This window comes from Pan paniscus, chromosome 15 (genome assembly GCF_029289425.2).
Source record: "Pan paniscus chromosome 15, NHGRI_mPanPan1-v2.0_pri, whole genome shotgun sequence".
NCBI classification, from domain to species: domain Eukaryota; kingdom Metazoa; phylum Chordata; class Mammalia; order Primates; family Hominidae; genus Pan; species Pan paniscus.
Window position 1 is genome coordinate 107,410,384 of NC_073264.2, and position 24,446 is coordinate 107,434,829.

Sequence of the window (24,446 nt, forward strand, 5' to 3'; positions counted from 1 at the left end):
ATACCAACATGCAAGCCATGACCATTCCAAATTCAGTATGTCTATACCTACAAGTGATTATGTTTTTCTATTTGGTTTTCAATATTGGCTTTCTCCATGTGTGCAAGGCAGTAATCTATATGGAACTTAAATCAGCAGCATAAATCAAATAACCCCATTAAAAATGGGGAAGGGACGTGCACAGAAACTTCTCAAATACAGACATAGAAGTGGCCAACTAACATACAAAAATTCTCAGCATCCTCAATCATCAGATAAGTGTAAATCAAAACCCAATCACATACTATCTAACACATGTCAGAATTGCTATCACTAGAAGATCAGAAATTAACAGATGCAGGCAAGGCTATAGAGAAAAGTGCCACTTACATACGTTTGGTGAAAATGTAACTTGGCCAAAGCACTGTGGAAATCAATCTAGAGATTTCTCAAATAACTTAAAACAGACCTACCATTCCCCTCAGCAATCTCATTACTGGCTATATGCCCAAAAGAAAGCAAATTATTGTAACAAAAATATACATCCACTCACGTGTGTATCACTGTGCAATTCACAGTACCATAAACATGGAGTCAACCTAAATTTCTATCAGTTATAGACTGGATAAAGAAAACATGGTTCTTATACACAGTGGAATACTATGCAGCTATAAAGAAGAATGAAATCATGCTTATTTGCAGCTACTTGGATGCAGCTGGGGTCAAAAATTCAAAGCTAACTGACATAGAAACAGATGATAAGAGTCAATGGGAGAGGAAGTGAACATTTTGGGTGTTGCTCTGTGTACAATTAAGAAGAGAAATCCCTGGGTGCATGAACTCTTGAAACACAAAAGCCTGGAGACACTCATGTCCTGACTTTCATTACATGAGGTTGTGCTTTCTCTCATTTTCATTCGGTTAAAATAGCTTTCCTTTACTGATGGCCAACATAGCCACACGTAATCATCTAGAGACATTACAATAAAAATAACATATCTGAACATTAGAACAAGTGGTAACTTTTAGGTCAAAGTTAGTGTGGATTCAGTGTGATAGGAGACGGCTGAATAGCAGCAGTGTGCTCACAGTAATTTTATCTAAATTATGAAAATTTGTTTACATCTTTTAGATTCCCATTGAATTCCTTGATCTAATATCATCTCTGATGCATTATACATCAGTAATGAAATGAGGTTATGCACTCAATTGGGTAGAGCAAACTTTCATTCAGAATTTGTTCCTCTACATGATGCAAAGTCAGCCCAGATGGCAGAAGTTATTGCAGTCAACAGAGCTCATCAGTAAGCCAAAGACAAGGATTAAACACGTGTTCTAGAGGAGTGCCTGACTTTGGGATGCTCTTCACACAAAGAAATTTCTCCCACCTTCTGGAACATGTAAAAATGCACAACAAAATAATAAATTTTAGATGCACTCCTACATTTTAGAGGCCTGACTAATATAACTTGGAAAGTAAAAACCTGAAGGAAAATGACATAGCATAACAACTGAAAGTGTACATATCATAGTGGGTCATCACACCAAGCAAGCAGTCTTATCAGTCGGGGGTTTATAATATTATCTAAATATGGAAGGCATTAGCATTATGTATACAACACAGCATCCGTCCCATCCACAATCTTCTGAAAATGTTGAAGAAAATTGTCATCCTTAAACTAAAATTGTCCAAACCTTAAGAAAATCTTGAACTTCCTTGGCCAAAGTTTCTCTCCCTAGCAAGAGAGGCTTATAGTTAACACCCTCAGGGAGACATCAGTTGTTAGCCTGTTATTTGGTAGCTGGAAGGACCATACATTTAGAGATTTACCCACAATGCTCACCTCTGTCCTATTACATGCATGCATGACAAAGTATTGAAAGTGATGACTGCATTTTACCCACACTATTCATCAACAAATTAAACCATCATTTCCCTACATCTTTTCAGTAACCTCTAATAACGTTAAAGCAGGGAATCATATCTATTGTAAGAAACATCAGGGTGGAATATTGCTCTTGAACCACTTTGGAAGGAATTTTACCAGGTACTTTTAACCACAACATAGCAGTGAAATTGCAGAAAGTCAATAGTTGGGTTCATATTTATAAACTGTAACCTAAAAATAAATCCCTAAAACCCACAACTGATTAAATAGTCCATCTCTTGGCCTAGGGAACCCCCTAAAAATCTAAAAACTCTTTCCAGCCATGACTAAACAAGAGATCAGACACGCCTTGTTATACCTACTCCCCTTTGTGGTTTAGACGCAGCAGTGGCCAACACTCATGTTAAAATAGAGATTATAAGACTGACAGAACAGTGGCAGTAAGATGTCAAATTATAAACAAGACCTAAGGCCTTGCCAGGCAAGGATTTTGCCACTCACTTCTACACTTAGAAGATAAACTATGTTCTAACTGCCAATAGGTTATTTCTTTTCTCTAGTGGCTCAGTAAGCACTGGCACTGAGACAAGCACTATGAAGACAATTGCAGCCCATCCCCTGCTGAACTGAACCCCTGTTCCACAAGCCATAACCATAGCTTTGATTGAACATTTGCTATCAGGATCTTTTTCCTGATCAGAGGCCACTGATCATGGCCTGGCTCTGGCCGTTTACAGAGTCTGCACCCTGAGAGTCTGCACCCTGAGTGCCTTTGTGTCTCTGCTTCTGCTGTTTGCATATAGGGCCTGACTGTAATGAATTTAAATGCTAAGTCACCACTGGCAATTGAACAGGGGTCACATGTTAAATGCATGTGTGTTCAGTATGCCTGTGTCAGCACCACCTCCATGAACATCAGTAGCCCCTCTTGTAACCTGTTGATTAAGTCTGTTTAGCCAAACAGTTCAGCATAAAGCTTCTGCCCAACCCCTTCTTCTTGGGAGTGCCTGTCTTTCATCTTTACCAAAACTATGCTTTCCAGCATATGGGATGGCTGTAACCCTTGATAAAAATATAGTCTCGGTTTCCTAATTTGTAGATTGTGGTATTTTTTAATATTTATTACAACTGAATATTAAATTTAGAACTTCATCTAATTATTAGACTACTCTAGTAAAGTATGACAAACTGTGGATATCCTATAAGGATTTTTATATACTCTATAAGGGCCTGTGATAGTTTGAAGCAGGAAGCTGACCTGAGACCTTCAGAATAAACTGATGACTGTGGATAATGAAAAGGCCCCACCCAGGACATTGATTCAGCACCCCTGCCTGTCTCATTCCTTCTTCTCTTTCTTTTTATTATGTGCTTACCGTAATAAAAATTTTTATTGTCTTTAGATCTGTTTGCTTTTCATGCACAGTGGACCCTCATCTCTCTTTTTCACTCATTTTCTTAAGCTGCTAGGGAGAATAAAGTGTCAGGTCCTATTTTGGTGCTTGCTGCTGATAAATTAAGGTTTATTCTTCTTCTCCCTTGTCCCCCACATATGGGAAATCTAGTCAGAAATCACAGAAGCTCCCTCATCTGATGCCAGTGTGAGGTTTAAATCACACAAGCTCCTTCTCCTGAGTAGAAATGCCCCCCGCCGACCCCACCACCAAATCATTATAAAGCCCTGAGCCAGCCTCCTTTCCTGTTCCATTGAGGAAATTCCAGTTTGGAATTTCTTGAGAGGCCTGTGCTGCTCTCAGCAGACAATAGTAGAGTTGGTAAATCTTTTCATAATCACCTGAGGTGTGAGTGTGGCACTATCAGACTTGACATCCACACTAATCATTGGTGAGGTCTCTCTTCTTTTGAATGTGGTCACCTACAATTGGAACTATGGGCTTGAAGTCCTGACAGTGACCACCACGGGGCCTTTCTTCTCTTGCACTGGATGCTAACTCCCTCTGCCCCAGTGCCCGGCATGCACTTTATCCTGCCTACTGCTCACTGACCCTTGGAGTTCTGTTGAGCTGGCGGCAGTGTTGAGTTAAACACCACACCTTTAATAGGTTTAGCTGATTAAATTCAGAATCATTGATAATTTATTCACATTGAGAAACAGGAATAAGTGACTGTAGGTGACTCTGCCTTTGGTGCGTGTGAGAAAATTTTTCTCTTGTTACGACAAATGTTTCTTCTTCAGGAAGAACAGGAAGAACAGGATAAGGAATCCAGAGAAGTGCCCCAGAGGAAACTGTTTTATGGAGAGGAAGCCACAGGGCTGACAGGAAACCAGAGCTTAACCCCCGTCTGCACCTGCCCTGGGGCTGGCTCTTGTGCTCAGTGGGTCCTGAGCGCCCCCAGGTGGTCCTGTTCCCCCTTCAGGGAAGCTTGTTTCTGGGCTCATACTGACATTTTTTCTAACTGTGTTCCCCAAAATGGAGACAGAGTAAACTGTGAATCCATGCATCTCAGAGAACACAGAACAACAGAATAATACCCCCTGCTTCCCCCACACACATTTAGGTAAATCTTATTAAAACTGCTGAAAAGCAAAGACAAATAGAAATATATGCAGGCAAGTGGAGGTAAGTAGAGGGGGCATTCCTTCCAAAAGAACAGAAAAGATGATGACAGCATTCTTCTGGTTAAAACCTCACAAGCAAGAGGAAAGTTGATGGTATCTGTAAAGTGTTGGAAGAAATGTCAACTAATTATTTTATAACCCATGGATGTTCTTGAAAAAGTGAAAAAAATGTTCTATTTCTCTTTGACAGCATGAGGGGCTCAATGAATCCATGCCCTCATGAGACCAGTGAAAATTATTTTGAAAAATTACAGGGTTTGGAAAGGATCTAACAGCATAAAGCAAGTGAAGAAATATTTATTTAAGAAAATCTAGAAAACTCAGTAAGACCAGTCATCATATTTTATCTAAGATGCTCTTCCTTCCTTCCACATCCCAGCTCAGCATGATGTAAACTCCACTGCGGACAGATGCAGCCAAGAAGACAGGACACCTTCTGCCAACTCCCACCAGAGGAAACTCTTCCCCAGGGGCCAGTACGTTGGCCCTCTGACCCTGCACACAGCACATGATGCTGAAGTTCAGTGCTGGACGAGAGCTACTGAGAGCCAGAGACTCACTTCTTCCAAGGAGCCCCACTCATGGATGGAGGTTCTGCCCTGGGTCCAGTGCCACTGGGAACGTTGGGTCTCTGGTTTCTAGCTCTGTCCTATGGCAGAGGTTCCACCCCACCATAACCGAAGTGCTGAGAAGGTGGGAAGCTCCTGCCCGACCCTCCACTGAGCGCTCAGCTCCTAGGCTGAGGAATAAAACAGCTCAACTTTGTCTACCCCTGCAGAACCTTGTTTAGGAGCTCTGTCCCAGGAGAGAGGGGGCAATGGAATTCAGTCATAAAATATGATCTTAATAAGTCCTAAACATCCTAGCTTCAGTAACAACAGAATGTGGAAAAATTGAAAGCCTGCCAGTGCTCTCAAAAACAGCGGAGGGACATGAACTCATCATTTTTTATGGCTGCATAGTATTCCATGGTGTATATGTGCCACATTTTCTTAATCCAGTCTATCATTGTTGGACATTTGGGTTGGTTCCAAGTCTTTGCTATTGTGAATAATGCCGCAATAAACTTACATGTGCATGTGTCTTTATAGCAGCATGATTTATAATCCTTTGGGTACATACCCAGTAATGGGATGGCTGGGTCAAATGGTATTTCTAGTTCTAGATCCCTGAGGAATCGCCACACTGACTTCCACAATGGTTGAACTAGTTTACAGTCCCACCAACAGTGTAAAAGTGTTCCTATTTCTCCACATCCTCTCCAGCACCTGTTGTTTCCTGACTTTTTAATGGTCACCATTCTAACTGGTGTGAGATGGTATCTCATCGTGGTTTTGATTTGCATTTCTCTGATGGTCAGTGATGATGAGCATTTTTACATGTGTCTGTTGGCTGCATAAATGTCTTCTTTTGAGAAGTGTCTGTTCATGTCCTTCACCCACTTTTTGATGGGGTTGTTTGTTTTTTTCTTGTAAATTTGTTTGAGACATGGATGAAATTGGAAATCATCATTCTCAGTAAACTATCGCAGGAACAAAAAACCAAACACCGCATGTTCTCACTCATAGTTGGGAATTGAACAATGAGAACACATGGACACAGGAAGAGGAATATCACACTCTGGGGACTGTGGTGGGGTGGGGGGAGGGGGGAAGGATAGCACTGGGAGATATACCTAAAGCTAGATGACGAGTTAGTGGATGCAGCGCACCAGCATGGCACATGTATACATATGTAACTAACCTGCACATTGTGCACATGTACCCTAAAACTTAAAATATAATAAAAAATTTAAAAAAAAAATTCTTGATCTGTACACCTAAAAAAGGAGAATTTTACTATATGTGACTTATATCTAAATAAAACAATTAGAATATCTTTAAATGTCAAAAAAAAAAAACAAAAACGGCAGAGGGTGTGGTGGAAGGCCCTTGGAAGGAGATGGGTGGATGCATGGGAGATGCAGGCTACACTGCAGGGCTGCTGGCTTGCAGGAGAGAACCAAGGACATGGGAGAGCTGGGGAAAGTTCTCTTTTGGTTGAAACAAATGCCAGACACTCTTCAGTGGAGCCCATGTTTGTTTGGTCAGTCTGTGAAGTAATTCAAACCTGAGTGCATGGTTGAAAATAGGATTTTCCATCTGCAAGTGGCAGAGCTCAACATCTGGGTCTGGTCAGCAAAGAGACAGAGAGAGCCCAGCCCAAACCACTGACACCTGAGGATGACCGTGGTGCTTACAGCTGTGTCCCTTTGATCTATGAGACTGGCTTCTCTCACTTAGCATAATGCCTGGAGTTCAACTGTAATGGTTTGTGAATCGATCATTTGATATTTTTTATTGCTGATGGTATTCAATTTATAGTTGCTTCCTAGTTTTTTCACCCATTCAGATTTTGAGACATTTATGTTATTTTTAGTTTCTAACACACACACACACAATATCTTGAATATCTGAATAAAGGTTTTGTGTGAATATAAGATTGTATTTCTCTGAAGCAAAATTCAAGAGTGGGATATTTAGGTCATGTGTTAAGGGCATGTTTGATTGTAGAAAAAACTAAAAATTATTTTCCAGAGTAGCTGTTTCATTTTGCATTCCCATTAACAATGTCGTAGACACTAGGAACTTGGTATGCTCATCAGCATTGGTATTACCTGTATTTCTTCTTAATTTCAGTCATTCTAAAAAGTGTATAGTGGTGTCTCATTGTGGGCTTGATTTGAATTCCTTTAATGGAAAATCTTGTTAAGAGCCTGTTTATATGCTTATGTGTGATCTGCACATCTTATCTGATGAAATGTCTGCACAAACCTTTGCCTATTTTATCCATGGGTTGTTTCTTTCTTTTTTCACAGTTGAGTCCTGAGAGTTCTTATTACAATTTAATTTTTGGTTATCTGATTTGAAAATAGTTTCCCGTCTAAAACTTGACATTCATGTTCTTATAGTTACTTGAGTAGAAAACGTCTTTAAATTTAATGAGTTTCAACTGATAGTAATTTCATTTATTGATCATTTTTTACATTTTATTTTATTTTATTTGAGACGCAGTCTTGCTCTGTCACCCAGGTTAGAGTGCAGTGGCATGATCTCGGCTCATTGCAACCTCCGCCTCCTGGGTTCAAGCAATTCTCCTGCCTCAGCCTCCCGAGTAGCTGGGCTTACAGGTGCCTGCCACTGCGTCTGGTTAATTTTTGTATTTTTAGTAGATGGGGTTTCACCATGTTGGCCAGGCTGGTCTCAAACTCCTGACCTCATGATCCACCTGCTTTGACCTCCCAAAGTGCTGGGATTACAAGCGTGAGCCGCCATGCCAGGTCTAAATTTTAATTTTAAGATCATTGGTCAACTGTTAATTATTTTATATTTTTAATTTTTTTGTTTGTACATTTATTTGTATAAATTTAAGCGCTATGAGTGCAACTTTTGCACATGGATATATTCCATAGTGGTCTTGGCTTTTAGTGTACTATCACCCAAATAATGTACATTGTGCCCACTAGGTAATGTCTCCTCATGCTCCCACCTTCCACCTCCCATCCTTCTAAGTCTCCGGTGTCCGTCATTTCTCTCTCCATATCCTTGTGGACACGTTGTTACCTCCCACTTATAAATAATAATGTGTGACATGTGACTTTCTGTTTATGAGTTAGTTCACTAATTATATTGTCCCCAGTTCTAGGCGTCTTGCTGCAAAAGACACAGTTTCATTTATTATTGTGGTTGACTAGTAATGAATTGTGCATACGTGCTATGTTCTTTTATAAAATCATCTGTTGGTGGACACTCAGGTTGACATGTGTGCTATTAAGAATAATTTTGTGGTAAACATAGAAGCATGGATATCTTTTTGAAGTAATGATTTATTTTCCTTTGGGTAGTTACCCCGTAGTGGGATTGCTGGATCAAATGGCGGTTCTATTTCCAGTGTTTTGGGAAGACTCCATACCATTCTCCATAGAGGCTGTCCTCGTCCACATCCTCATCCACAGTGTCGATGAGTTCCTGTTACCTTCCATCCTCACCAACATCTGATACTTTTGAGTTTTTAATAATAGTCACTGTGGCTTTTGTAAGATAATATCTTATTGTAGTTTTAATTTGCATTTCCCCGATGGTTAGTGATGTTGAGCATTGTTTACGTATTTATTATCCATTTGTATGTGTTCTTTGGAAATGTCTACTCATGTCCTTTGCTCATTTTAATAGGGTTATTTGATTCTTCTTCCTGTTGTCGTTGTATAGTTTAATTCCTTGTAATTTCTTCAAATTAGTTCCTTGTCACGGGCAAGGTGTGCAAAAATTTTCTGTCATTTTGCAACTTGCCTGTTCACTCTGTTGCTGTGAAATATCTCTTTAGGTTAATTAAGTCTCATTTGTCGGTTTTTCTCTTGGGTGTGCTTTTGGGGTGTTAGTCATGAATTCTTTACCTCGGCCAATGCCCAGAAGAGTTGTCCTGGTATTTTATTTGAGTACATTTATATTTTGAGGTACTATATCTAAGTCTTTAATTCATTTTGTGTTGAGTATGTATATGTTGAGGGTAGGGGTCTAGTTTTGTTCTTCTGCATGTTCATTTCCATTTCCCCGGCACCATTTATTGAATGGGGTGTCCTTTTTCTGGTGTATATTTTTGTTAATTTTTGTTAAGATTGTCAAAGATCATTTGGCTATAGATTGTGTGGCTCAATTCTGGGTTCTGTAAAATGTACCCTAGAGCCTTGATTCTCCTGAGGCCTCAGTACTGACCTGCTGACAGTTAGAACTCTGTTGACTCAGTGTTGTTTCTATGAGTGTAGTGACTCATTGTTATGGGGTGGTTTTCCTAAAATTGTGGACAATTCTGTTTTAATGTTCAAACATGTGCTAAAAATTTCACAATAAATGTGTTTGTGAATTTTCCGTTTCATTTCCACATTACTCCTCGGACTTACTGAGATGGGTTTGTGATGTCAAGATGAGGCATTTTTCGTTCCAGGTGTTGGATTTTTTACTTATCTGGGTATTTATGGGCTCCCTGTGTGGAAATAAGCCTCATCCATCACACCTACCTTATGGAATTTTTAGAAATTTATTTGTGCACTGCCACTGTGAGACAATCCATGATGACGACACATTTCATCTATTTTATTGTTTCATAAAATTACTAGTGTACCTTCCACTCTAGAAGAGAAGATGTTATCTGGATTTTCACAATTCCTCCTGCTCTCTTATCTCCACATTCTTCTTCGACACCATTTCTGCAGTTTAAGAATGACATATGCTATTGATGTTTGTATTTGGTCCCTTAAAGTGATATGAACCTAAGAAACTGGTGGCCGCATATCAGTGATGCATCCGGCACAGGTGATAGGAACCTTTCGTGCTGAATCTTGTCAAACTGGATACGACCTCCGCTGTGTCCTGTTGAATTAGGCATAGAATAGAAAGCTTCATTGCCAAAGAAAAAAATAGGGGGTAAAATGGGTGGTTTGTCTCCAGCAAATACAATGCATAGGAAAACAAATTGCCATACGCTTTAAGCCTCTACTGTAATCTTCTCTGAAACATTCTTTTTCCTTCTCAGCTTATTGGGGCAGCAGAATCAGCTCCAAGGCTACAGGCAGAGGCACTGCTCCTGAGGCACGGCTAGGCCCAGCTCCCACGTCAAAGGCCTTATGCAGCCCTACACACAGGGCTTGCTGGGTGCTCCCAACCCAAGCCTCTGTTGGGTGGTTTCTTCCTCAACATTTTAGAAACAGGCTTTCTGGTCTGTTGAAATAAAGGCAGTGGTCTGATGGTTTCTAAATAAATTTAAAGCTTATTTTTCTCCCTTCCAGAAGAATCGTGTACATTTGCAGCCAAGTAGCTCTATTATTCCAGGCTCTTACATCTGAAAAATCTAACAGTTTTCATCAAATTTGTCTCAGGTCAATTCTCATTCATTAAAACCTGACATGTTTCTTTTCATAGAGTATCTTAAGCTTCTTACTGAGTGATATTTGAGCCATATACTCAGTGTTCTTTGTAGAATACAGTTTCTGATTTTTGCCATATGGATAGGTTGAGAATTTTCTAAGCCCTCAGCTTTTGTATTTTTTTCTTTTATTTTTTTCTGATTTTAATTTATCTACCTCACTTATTTTAAGCACTCAGGAGGAATCAAGCAAAATATCTTCAACACTTTACTTAGAACTATTCTCAGCTACTCACAATTTCTCACTACTCACAACTTCTCTTTCACTAAATATTATATCACTGCCCAGCCAAGTTTTTTTAAAAAAACTTTATGATAAGGATGACTATTGCTCCATTTTCCAAAACCACTCATTTCTGTCTATCAGCATGACCCTCAATATGCAAATTTGTTCATGTATGTCAAAGGTACCCATCCTGTTACACATTACCCAATTCCAAGCTACTTTCACAATGTTCAAATAATTGTAACGTCAGAATTCCAGTTCTTAACCCCAAATTTTCTTTCATCAGTTTAAGCTGCCATTACAAACTATCATATTTGGTGACTCATGCAACATTAATTTTACTTCATTTATCAGTGCTGTGAACTCCAAGATCAAGATGCTGACAAGATAGTTTTAGTTTGAGGCTTCTACTTTTGGCTCAGAGCAGCCATCATATTGTTACTTGATCATATGATCTTTTCATTGTAGGGCATGTGTGTGTGTGTGTGTGTGTGAGAGAGAGAGAGAGAGATAGAGAGAGAGAGAAATAAAGAGAGAGAGAGAGAGAGAGACTGTCTGGTGTCTTTACTTATGAGGTCAGTAATTTCATTCTGATGTTTCACCCTCATCATCTCCTTTAAAACTCAGTACTTTCTTTCTCATGGAAATTCCTTAATTGCTATAAAGGTATTCCTGGGGATGAGAAATTTATAAAAAATAAATTCTAATTTGGCTGAGTGTTTTGAAGGCTGTACAGGAAGTGTGGTTCTGCTATCTGCTTCTGGTGAGGGCTTCAAAAACCTTATATTTCTGGTAAAAGGCACAGGGGAAGCAGGAGTGTCACATGGTGAGCAGGGGCAAGAAGGAAAGGGGGAGATCCAAGTCTCCCTTAAACAATCAGATCCTGAGTGATCTAACTATGTGAGAACTCACTCATCACCAAGTGGATGGCGCTAAGCCACTCATGAGGAATCCGCCCCCGTAATGCAAAACCCCAACCAACATTGGGGATAACAGTCAAACATGAGATTTTGAATGGACATACATAGAAGCCACATAACTCTTATCACCCAAAATCTTATATCTTTCTCAACTGCAAAATGGAATCATTTTCTTCCCAATACCCACCCCTCGAAATCTACCCCTTAAATCTGAACTTGTTTCACCATTAAAGTCCAAAGTCTTGTCTGAGATTCATGCCCACATTTCTTCCATCTGTGAGCCTGTAAAATTAGAAAGAACTTATTTACTTCAAAGGTACAATGTTGGTGCGGACATTGGGTAAACATCTCCATTTTAAAAGAGAGGAACTTGCCAAATGAATGAGTAACAGGCTCTATGCAAGCCTAAAACCTAGCAGGACAGGCGCTCGATCTTAAGCCTCCAAAGTGACCAGTGACTCCACATCTTGCAGCCGGTGCAATTATGGGCTCGCAAGTCTGAGAGCAAAACCGCTTATGTGACTTTTCTCAGTGCAGCCAACACGGCTGCTGTCACAATTTAGAGTTGAGTGCCTTCAGCGTTTCTAGGCTTGGGGCACAAGCTGCTATTGGATCTTCCATTCTGGGTTCTAGAGGGCCAGTGACCTTCTCTCCACAGCTCCACTACACAGTGTTCTCGTGGGGATCTCTTTTGGGGGATTTAACTCTTCATTTCACCTCAGCATTGCCCTGGAAAAATTACTCTGTGTGTACTCTGACCCTGAGGTAGGCTCATTTCTGGCACCTAGCCTTTCTCACACATCCCCTGAAATCTAGAGGCCAGCCACCAAGCCATGTTGACTCTTGCATACTGTGCAGACCCAGGCTTTATGCCACATGAAAGCCACCAAGGATCACAGCTTGCACCATCAGACGTGGTGAACCGAGCTGTACCTTTGAGCACTGGCTGGTCTCACCCCCAAAAACATTCTCTGCTCCTATACCTAAGCCTGTAATGAGAGAATTGGCCTCAAAGATTTCTGAATTGACTTCAAGGCTATTTTCCTATTGTTTCGGATTACCACAGTCAGCTCCTTTTTAGTCAAGCTAATCTTTCTAGCCAGCGGTTGCTTCACAGTGTAACTGGATTATTTCTTTACCAGAGAACCAGGCTGTACATTTTCTAAACTTCCATGTTCCACTTCTCTTTTAAATAGAAGTTCCAACTTTAAGTCATTTATTCACTTCTGCACCTGATTTTAGACTGTTAGAAGCAGACAGACTCCATCTTGAATGCTTTGCTACTGACAATTTTTTTTCTGTCAGATACCCTAAGTCATCACTCGTAAGTTCAAACTTGCGCAGATCCCCAGGACATGAACATAACGCAGTCAAGTGATTTGCTTGACAGGCGATCTTTACTTCACTTCCCTATAACTTTCTCATTTACATTTGAGGCATTCTCTGCCTTGACTTCACTGTCCATATTTATTTCATCATTTTGGTCAAACCATTTAACCAGTCTCTAAAACTTTCCCAACTGTTCTTTATCTTCCTGACTTTTTCTGAGCCCTCCAAACCCTCCAAATCCCTGACGGTTATCCTGTTCCAAAGCTGCGTCCATATTTTCACATATTTTTTATAGCAATGCTCCACTTCTTGATACCAATTTTCTGTGTTACTGTGTGCTTGCATTGCTAGGAAAGAGTACCTGAGGCTGGAAAATTTATAAATAAAACAGGTTTCATTTTGGCTCTCCATTTGCTAGGCTTTACAATAAGTGTGGTGCCAGCATCGGCTTTGTGAGGGCCTCAGAAAGTTTATAACCATTGCGGAAGGCAAAGAGGCAGCAGGCACACAGGTGCATTACATGACAAGCGAAGGGGCAAGAGAAGAGATGGGGCCAAGAAAGGGCAAGAGAAGAGATGGAGGAGGCTCCAGACTTTTCTAAACAACCAGACTTCATGCGAACTGACAGAAAATTCACTCATCACCACATGGATTGCATAGGCCATTCTTGAGGGATCTGCCTCTATTATCCAATACCTCCCACCAGGTCCCACCTCCAGCATTGGTGATTACATTTCAACATGACCTTGGGAGAGGACAAATATTCAAACTCTATCACTTTCGAAAGTCTCATTTCCAAATACTGTAACATTGCAGGTTGGGAATTATACTTATGACTTTGGGGAGGGCACCATTAGGTCCATAGCCGGGCTCCTTGAGAGAAGAACACTAGGGCTGTGATTTTCTTGTAAGACTGTTCTACTTTGCATGCAGGTGGCCTTTGAGGATAAAATGGGATACAAAGGGAAAAATATGTCATCCTGCTGCCTTTTAGCATTTGCTGTTATTGATGAGGAATCAGCTGTTGATAGAATCATCTTGTATATGAGAAGTTGTTTTTCTCTCACTGCCTTCAAGATTTTCTCAGTAGTTTTTCTGTAAAATGTTTTATTATAATGTGTTTTGTTGAGGATCTCTTATAACTTATTTTACCTTGAGTTTGTTGAGCTATTCATACTTCAATGTGTATATTAGTATTTATCATAAAAATCATGGAATTATCTGTCATTATATTATGACATATTTCTGTGACATATTTCTTTCTCTCTTCTCATGCTGGTATTCACACTAAGCGTATGTTGATTCATCTAGCAGGGTCCACCTTTTATGTTATGCTTATTTCATTTTATTGCAATTTTCACTATTCTTTGAATATAGCATATCTACTAATATATATCTAAGTGTGCTTTTTTTTTCTTTTTAGATTCAAATATACTGCTTATCACCTCTGACATATAGTTTTGAATTACTGTATTTTTAACTTTAGAGTGTCTATAACTTTCTTTCAAAAACCTTCTCTCATTATTGATATTAGCTTTTTGGTGAGATACTGTCATCATACCTTCCTTAACTTTTCTAGGATAGTATTCCTTTGTGATTTGTGCATTTTTATAATAATTGTTTTGAAGTCTCCATTTGTTAAGTCCAAAATCTGTACCAACTCAAAGACAGTTTGTGTTTTCTGGAAATTTTCCTGTACATTCGTGACATTATTTTTTTCTTTGTGTATCTCATAATTATTTTCTGAATGACAGTTAGGTAACACAATTCAGAAACTCTGAATAGTGATCACCCAAAATGCTCTGGTGTATTGGTAAAAACAATGGCTCTATTTATTTCTTAAGTCCCTTAGTTTGTCTATTTCAGTGACGTCTCTTTCCCCGACACTATTAAAGGGTTGATGTCGTCATTCCCAGGTGCAGTTCCAGATGTACACACGGTTTCCATAAAAAGCCTGACGCTCTGCAGTGCAGCCTTTGCCAGCTTCACTGTCTGATGTCTCTGTTTGGGTGTCTGTATCTCTTCGTATGTCATCCAAGTGTTACACTGCACTCACAGCAGGCATGGTGACACTGTTGTGTCATCCATTAATCCACAGTGTTACACAATTAAATTTGGGCTTCATTTCAGGGGCAGTTTTTGAACTTTGTCCTGACCCCAAAATGTTATTTATTTTACTAAATGGGGTCTAGCTACGTTTTCAGGTTGGCCTTGAAATCCTGGGCTCAAGTGTTATTCTCACATCAGACTCCCAAGTGGATGGAAGCACAGGCAGTGCCACAGTGCCCGGCTCATTATTCCTAAATTATGGTTTTTCTCCTTCTGTCTGCTGAAATGAGTGGATTCCTGTTTAATGTGTTGCTCTCATGAAGCCACCAGCTTTCTATTAATAACTTACCATAAATATTTATAATATTTTAGAAAAAACCTAGGGTTGAAATTATTGTCCTTTTACTGCAAATAAAGTCACATCCATTAGAGAGAGCTCTGCATTTCTGTTTTTATGCCCTCTGTCTGCCACTGTAAAAATATAACCGCCTCTGCCTTGGTGCGGAAGAAAGGGTTCATCTGTGTCAGAGGGACACCTCTGCTTTAAGTACAGGAAACTGTATGTGAGGGGTGGACTCATACAGTCTCTTTGTGCCTCACCCAGAAAGCTCTCCAGATCCTCTGCCCTACAGGTGAGCTGGGTGGGAATAATTGGGGTTCCTCTATTCTTGGCCTATAACACATAGCATGGAATCTCTGTCTCATAAGTGGAACTAGATGAAGACAGGCATCCATGAAATCACAGACTGGAATTCACTCTCAACCACAGAGATCTGACACCACGGCCTCAACTGCGATCTGGGGGAGAGGAAGGACTCTCTGCTTGTCAGTTCAGCCCGAGATCAAGCTTCTGTCATCCTGAGCTGGAAAGGAGAGGGTGATGCTCATCTCTCAAGTATTGTGGGCCCTCACTGCCCTAGCTGAGACTTGATGTTTTAGCTGCTGTAGGAGAATAGTCTGGGTGGTTCAGATCAAACATAAATGTATTTGTCACAATTCTGAAGGTCAGCAAGTGCAAGGCCAACATGCTTTAAAACTGGTATCTGGTGAGAACCTACTTTCTCCTTCATAGTTGACCATCTTTCTACTTTTCCCTCACCTGGTGGAAGAGGAGAGGGAGCTTTCTGGAGTCTCTAACAAGGGCACTGATTCCATTCATGAGGGTGGATGGGGCCTAGTCATCTTCCAAAGGTGACCCATTCACTTACCAACGACCCCACCTCGTAACACCATCACATTGGGGTTAGAATTCCAACATATGCCTGAGGGGGGAAATAAACATTCAGTCTATAGCAGCAGATTTTATCAATCAATGATTTCTATTTACTGTGCATCCTTAGAATAATTTGAATTGAATTTATATGTTTGGGTTATTACAATTTTTATCAGACGTTGTTGTTTCATCGGAAAGCTGAGGACTCTGGTAATAACACTTAGCTTAGGGCTCTAGAGTATCAGTTTCATAATAATAAGCTTTCATAATAATATTATAATAATTATATAATATTATAATTAATAATAATTAGTATTAATAATAATAAGCTTATAATACTTAGCTTTCATAATGGTAATCAGTTTTCATCAGAAAGCTGAGGGCTCTGGTACTACCACTCTGGTAATAACTCTATTCATGTACTTTTCTGAAGCTTCCTCATTAGGGCCATAAGCATTTCGAATGTTGTTCTCTGAAATCATTTGCCATGGTAGAATAAAATTGTTCCCCTCATAAGTATTATTATTTGCTCAGAAATACACTTTTTATATTTTAATGTAGCCAACCCACCTTTCCTTTATTTGACTTTATTATGGTGCCTTTCTGTATGTTTTAAAGTTTGTAAGTGTATATTCATATATTTACCATGGCTTTGGATTTTAGGGAGAGCTTCCTGTAGCAGGGTGTGTTCTCACGTACAACTTTCGCTGCTTCCCACACACTGATCTGCACTCTGTCAAGTCTGGGTGTTCCTCCTGCCATCTATGGGGTTCACTCTCTGACAGTTTTCTGCAATCCACTTGCTATCCTGTGGTATCCACACTTCTTGGCCTACGTGGGTTTCCAGCTCCATTTTATTAATGCTAAATCCACATGGTTTCCACTCCAGCACTGTAGCCTGGCAACACCTTTGAGGAAGTATCTGAGCCTGCATTCACCAGAGGGCTCCTTATGCTTATTTCCTCTCTCTCTTAGTAATCACTGTCTTTGTTGAGTGGTGTCAAGCATCTTAAAATTGTGATTAAGAAATTTCTCTGTGCTTTCCAGTAATTTCTGGTAGAAAGATACATCTGGTTTCTGTAGCTAAACCTTGTTTGAAAGTGATCATCTTGCACATAAAAATTAGAATATATTTTATGATGTCCACCAACATTTATCCTGGAATACGTGTAGATATTAAAAAATTCAACACTAAATCCCAGGAGACATTATAAAAAATATATATATATCTCCTGATATTTCATATATATATCATACCTAATATTATATATATATGCACATACATATGTGAAGTATTTGGTAGAATTAATGTCATATATATATACCATATATCACTTACTATATATTATATACATAGTAATATATATAATATAGTTATATATATTGTATTTGGTAGATCTATCTATCTATCTATCTATATCTATCTATCTATCTATCTATCCATCTCACACTTTTCCTACACCTCTCATAAAATGGATATTGACATGGTTTATAAATTAACTGGATAACAACAACACTGGTGCTATTTATTTTTCTGATACTTCACTAATAACTTATGAATTGACCAATTCTCACCTAGAAATTCTGACATGGTTTGGCTCTGTGTTTTCACCCAAAGCTAATATTGAATTGTAAACCCCAAGTGTCAGGCGAGGGGTCTGGTGAGAGGTGATTAGATTGTGGGAGTGGTTTCCTCCATGCTGTTCTCCTGATAGAGTTCTCAGGAGATTGGGTTGTCTGATAAGTTTCCGGCTCTTTATCCTGCTTCTCCTTCTCTCTCTCTCTCTCTCTGTCTCCATCTTGCTGCCTTGTGAAGAAGGGACTTGCTTCCCCTTCACCTTCCACCATAATTGTAAGTTTCCTGAGGCTCCCCAGCCATGCAGAACTGTGAGTCCATTAAACCCCTTTCCTTTATGAATTACCCGGTCTCAGGTGATGTCTTTACAGCAGTGTGAGAAAGAAATAATACAGACCCTTTCGTATGAAATGTAATTTTTTAATTAAATAAACATTTTTACCATGAGATAAAACAGTCTTCATGGTGACTAACTATGCGTGTTGATTTTGACATGAGAACCATCATGCTGTAGATGACGGCATTCTCAGAAAAAATGACCCAGGTTCAAGGAGTTAATGGCAGAGTCATATTTACCTCATTTTGCTCTGGAACAAGAAAGTTATGAGTTACAGATTATATATATATATATAATCTGTAACTCATAACTTTCTTATATATACAGATTATATATATATAATCTGTATATATAATGTATATAGATAGATATAATCTGTATATATATACAGATTATATCTATCTCTCTCTATATATAGTGGATAGTCTACTTATATATATACATATAGTGGGTGATATACTTAGGCTTGGATGCTCTTAAGCAAAAGAAAACAACCCAAGATGCTAGTCAGAGGTTCTCTGGCTGTTTCCTCGCTGCACCTGCTCCTAAATGGTGCTCTGCCTTGAGTGAGTTCTGAGCATCTCCTGCTGGTCCTCATGATGCCCATGCAGTCCAAATAAAGGGACGGGGTTGGGGAATCTGCTTTTGAGACACCCAGTCCTATGTCTGGCTCCTGGCCAGGAATTCTGCCAAGCCTGGGGGCTGCTCCTTGGATGTCTCCTGTGCGACCTCGCCTGTGCACTGAGCATCCTCACAACAAGGTGACGGGTTCAGCATCACAGACATTACTGCAGGCAATTTTCAGCAAATCTAATTGTAGTTTGATGATATAATTCAGAAATCATGTTCATTGCGGTGTGACTGACATATCCCCACACAACAAACACACACACTGCATGGACATTCATTTACATTTCCCCAAAACTAGACACATTTTGTATTATTCCTGATGAGTTCATAAACTTCTGAGATTTGAATCAGAGTCTAAAACATAACATTTTCTATAACCCAATTTACAAATGAATAAGATGAGAAAATGGGGTCAGAAAAATCAAGATTGAGTTATTACCGCAGTCTAATGGTGGTAAGTTACATAATGAAGCTGCGATGAGATAGGCTTCTGAGTGCTCTAATTGTTAAACTCTCAATTACAGCTGACCAGTAATCTCTGGCCATGGGTAAGCTAGAGGTTTCCCACATGGGAAAGCTCTCTGACTCCATAAAACTTCACTGGGCTTCTCTGCAGGCTGTGAGCTGAGCAGACTCCTACCCCAGATTCTGCAGTCAGGCAAATCTCTGCTTTTTCCCGGGGACACAAGAGATAGTGTGGATAAGGGCCAGACAGGCTCTACTCAAGGTCTCTGCACACGGAGAAAAACCAGTGAAAGTGGAAAATGCATGTTCTTTATTCATTGAACAATATCTATGAAAAATGCAACTCTGTGTCAGCATATCATGCAGAATTACAAATGAATGCAATTAAAATAACTGTGAAAATTACAATTGTTTGCAGGCTCACATTTGTTCATGTATTTTCCAAGAAAACACAGTAAAAGCAGGTGTTCTCTATAAAAATCCAAAACAGTGTGTTGTCCCTGAGGATGCACCTCCCTGCCTTTTCCTACAGGCAGCAAAATGCAGGTGGGTCAGTTTCCCAGCAGCTGCTTTCTGACATCTGTGGCATGGCGTGTGCTGAAGCCCATGTCCTGTGGTCTACTCTAATGAAAGGACTGACTCCACAGTGATTCCTAAGCAGAGCCATTATTTCTGGGAGTCATGGGGATCCCCTGAGAGGCAGCACTGACTTGCACAAAACTCAATTATATTTTGCACCTTCCTTGCACAGCACAGAAATATAGGGACCTTCCACCCAATCCAGCTTCCCTCTCTCCTTCACTCAGGGACAGGCTTCCACCATGTGCCATCAGCTTCCCAGCCTCATTCCACCCCCTGTGCATTTTCTCTCAAAGGGATGAATGTACTTCTTACAACGGATGGATTATTCATGAGTACTCTAGGCAATTCCTGAAGATAAGGGCTCCTCTCCTCCTTTTTAGACCATGCAGGGAAACTTCCTGATGTTACCATGACATGTGTAAACCGTCATGCACTAGGGGGAGTGTCTTTTAGCATGTTAAGGCAATACAATAAGCATATAATGAGCAGTGAGGATGAAGAGTGGTCACTTTCGTGACTGTCTTGGTTTTGGTGGGCTGTGGCCAGCTTCTTTACTGTAACCTTCATCAGCAAGGTCTTTATGACCTGGATCCTGTGCAGACCTCCTATCTCATCCTGTGACTAAGAACGCCTTAGCTTACTGGGAACGTAGCCCAGCAGGTCTCAGTCTTATTTTTCCTAGCTCCTATTCAAGATGAAGCTGTTCTTATTCAAAAGCTTCTGACATAACAACAATGTAGCAAAAGTATTTATAATATGAGCACGACTATATTGCCAAATATATGATAAAATATTATAATGGCAACAATCAATTTTACCTGTCACCTTGACTAGACCACAGTCTCATCTACTCAATCACACACTAGCCTAGGTGTTGCTCCCATGGCATAACACAGGTGTTAGTAGAGCCTCCCATTATTTTTTGTAAGTCACGAAGAGTGTTCTAGATAACCTAGGTGGGGCTGATTCAATCAGGGCATAATAGAAGACGATGGGACTCCATGGTGGACGGCAGATGCAGGTCTTCCCAGGAATTCCAGCCTGTCTTTCCTGAAGGCCAGCAGTATTGACCTTAGGCTGCCTAGCCAGGCCCTACTATTGTTACCCAGAGCTCACAGCACAATGGAGTGTCCATCCTCAGCTCTCCTCAAAGTCACAGGTGAGAGTCCAAACTCTGTAACAGTGTGAGAAGCACAAGATCAGCTCTACATCAGTATCCCATTGGAGAAAACTAGTATTATTCCCTTCATGACTAATGTCCACTTCATCTTCCAAACGTCTCCGTTCACAGACAACAACAGGAGAGTCCAGGCAATGGTGAGGGAGAAAGTCCCCGTAGCCTACCCAGGTCCTGCAGACCCGAGCCCTGGAATTTAGACTACAGAAAACACATCCTCAGTTTTCAGGGAAGAGAAGAAAGGGAATTGTGAGAATCAAGTATGCAGAGAAGGAAAATGGATTAGCAGAAAGGGGGTCAAGTGAATCAGTCTGAGTCATATGTACACAGTTTTACAAGACGAGGGGGGACTGCTGTGAAAACCATCAGGCTTTAAGGACCCTGACCCTGGGTGAGCGTCTCTCTTGGCTCCTATCAGAACTCAAAGCCTGTTCTAATCAGAGATTCCCGTGGAGGTCGCTGCCCTGAGTCTAACTGGCAAACACTCTTCGGGTTCCCCTGAGATTCCTCGGAACTTTCATCCTGCTGACCACAGAAGGATCATCTGCCCGCAAAGTGACACTGTGGCTTCTGTGGAGGTGAGGGTGTGTCCTCCTGTTACAAAAACAAAGAAACAAAAAGGACAAAAAAGTTTTACATTTAGAGACATGAAATGTCAGTACAGAATTGTAAATCTGGAGAAGTTCCTGGGGAAATTTGACAATGAGGCAGCCCCAGACCATGACAGGAAGCCACAGCCCTCAGCAGCACCTGCACCTGCCCTGGAGACAGCCCCGTGCACAGTGTCCTGGCGCCCCCTGGTGGTCTCGGGGACCCCTGTAGGGAGGTTTGTGTCTGGGCTCACACTGACTTGCCCTCACTGTGTCAGTCGCACAGTAATAAACAGCCGTGTCCTCGGCTCTCAGGCTGTTCATTTGCAGATATAGTGAGTTCTTGGCGTTGTCTCTGGAGATGGTGAATCGGCCCTTCACTGAGTCCGCGTAGTATATGTAACTACTATCATAACTAATGTATGAAACCCACTCCAGTCCCTTCCCTGGAGCCTGGCGGACCCAGTGCATGCCATAGCTACTGAAGGTGAATCCAGAGGCTGCACAGGAGAGTCTCAGGGACCCTCCAGGCTTGACCAAGGCTCCCCCAGACTCCACCAGCTGCACCTCACACTGGACACCTGCAAACAAAGAGACATCCTGGTCAGAAACTGTCACACATATCCACCGTTTCTCTCACTCATATGCACACACACTCAATCTCTCTACTTTTCCATGATTCACCTTCTAAAATAGCAACAAGGAAAACCCAGCGGAGCCCCAATTCCATGGTGAGTCCTCTGTGTTCAGTGCTGATCACCAAGTGGAAATGCCTTGGAGTCCAGGGCTAAGGCTCCTCTCTGAGATCTGCAGGGTCAGGGTTCGGTTGGTTTTCATCAGTAGAGGGAGGGCCCTATTTGCATGTCTCCTACTATATAACAAGCTCTAGGGTGGGACGCTGGAGGAATAGGCTGTACCCAGATAATAAGACGGTGCCCTGCAGATGTTTGCTGACGATGGTATTTGGAAAATATGCTGTCTTATGAAATTGTGCTGTGATAAACACTTTGCCCTGATCACCCTATTTCATCTGTAAATATTTGTGTAAATTATGTTCTGTGGGAGTCAATATTTTCTCCATTTACAGAAGTGGAAGTAAACCCACACATGGGGGGGGCTCTGTATGCGTCTCGGAGCTCATGTCTACGATGAGTGAACGCTGGTATCTGGCCCTTTGCTCCTCGTCACTGGCTCTGACATCCCCCTAAACCAACTCCAGGACAAACCTGGATGTGCCCGGTGTGGTTTTCAGAAGCCACTTCTGTAATAAGAGCATGGGTGATGTTGCTACCCTCCAGCACTCACCTGAAAATATGGAGAGAACTAGGGTCCAGACACACTAATTTTCAGATACTTCTGACATTTAACATATGTTTGTATCTTTCTATTACTCCGTGCTTGTCTAAATTTCCATTTGCTTGTAATATATTTTATGTGGCTTAATTGAAAGATAATAAACTTCACATATTTAAAATGTACAATTAATAAACGTGATGTGACTGTCATCATTATCAAGAAAGGGGACAAATGAATTCTTCTCAACACTTCCTCTTATTCTGCTGTATTCCTCCTCCTCTCCCCTTCCCTTCTACCATTTCCCCCAGCAACTACTGATACTCATTATTTTACTTCAGATGCATTTTTTATTCATCAGCATTTATAAAAATGAAATGACATAGTATATATTCTTATTCATTTGGCATATTTTACTCAGTATAAATACTTAGATATTTTATGTTGTTCTGTGTGTCAGGCATTTATTTATTATAAATCATGGGTAGTATTCCAGTGAACACATTTACCATCATTTGTTTTTCTATTAAGCAGCTTAACAGTATTTGCACTCTTTTATGACTCTGGGTCTTACCAAAAACATCTGCAACTCAGTTTTGAAACGTACATAGATGAGGAATATATTCTACTTACTTTTACAATAACAACATCAACAATATCAGGTAAACAGAGAAAATGGGATTTTGCAAAGTTTTAAAAATACTTTAAATACTTGAAGTTTTAAGAAAAACATCAAATCTGAAATGCAGGGAGAGGCAAGTTCTTGTAGGCAGTAACAAGGCCAGGATATGAGCTGAACTGGGCAGAGTCTGGCATATAAAATGTAGGCTACTACAAGAGAAAAACACACACATATATATTGGATTGCTTGAAGTCAAGTTTGGTAAAGGTGTTGTATGAATTTCTCAGGGACCACATACTGAAGAGCTTTCCTATCCTATTGAATCACTTTTCCCAATAATGGGCAGAGTCACAAAAATCTTTCCGTGCCAATGTGTCTGTGAGAGAAAAAGAACCCACACTCTGAAATGCATTCAGGCTCACCTCCTTTATCCCCATTGCAGAACTAAGAAATTACTCTGCAGGGGCAAGCCACCAAAACCAGGATCTTAGGGGCACTGGGACCATCCCTTAGAAACTGAGATGGAAAAAGAGGTCTTTACCTAAGTTCCATTGAGAAGTACCTCCCCCTTTCATACTGAATCAGAGCCTTAATCTATGGGTCAGGTCAGCAAATCTGGAAGATGATAACACCAAAAGAGAACATTGGAGCTGTGGGAGGGAACAACTGGGGAAAACAAGAGGACTCCACAGCAGGGAAAAGAGCAAGAACACACAGACCAACATCTCATCTGGAGGAAGTTCAGAAACACTGGAAAGGTCACACCCAGACTCAGGATCACAATATGGACCCATGAAAGGTCAGAAAATACTCCTTTATTCTAAATATCCCTTTATTCTATGACAATTTTACAATTGTCAGTTGAATATAACATCTTAACTCCCCTGAAGGAACTGAAGGAGATTCTCTGGAGGAGGGAACAGGTGAAGAGACAAAGCCAAGCAGGAAAGAAAAACAAGGTATCACTGGAGGATCTGAAGTCTCTGGCGGGCACAGAAGAACAGACTTCAACTCTGACGTCCACTGCAAA

The 24,446-nt window shown here is 40.6% G+C and overlaps 1 pseudogene; it reads right to left on the reverse strand.

The window, feature by feature from the left end:
- Positions 1-21,775: 21,775 nt before the first annotated feature.
- LOC106635510 (immunoglobulin heavy variable 3-21-like) lies at positions 21,776-22,304 on the reverse strand (annotated as a pseudogene).
- Positions 22,305-24,446: the final 2,142 nt, after the last annotated feature.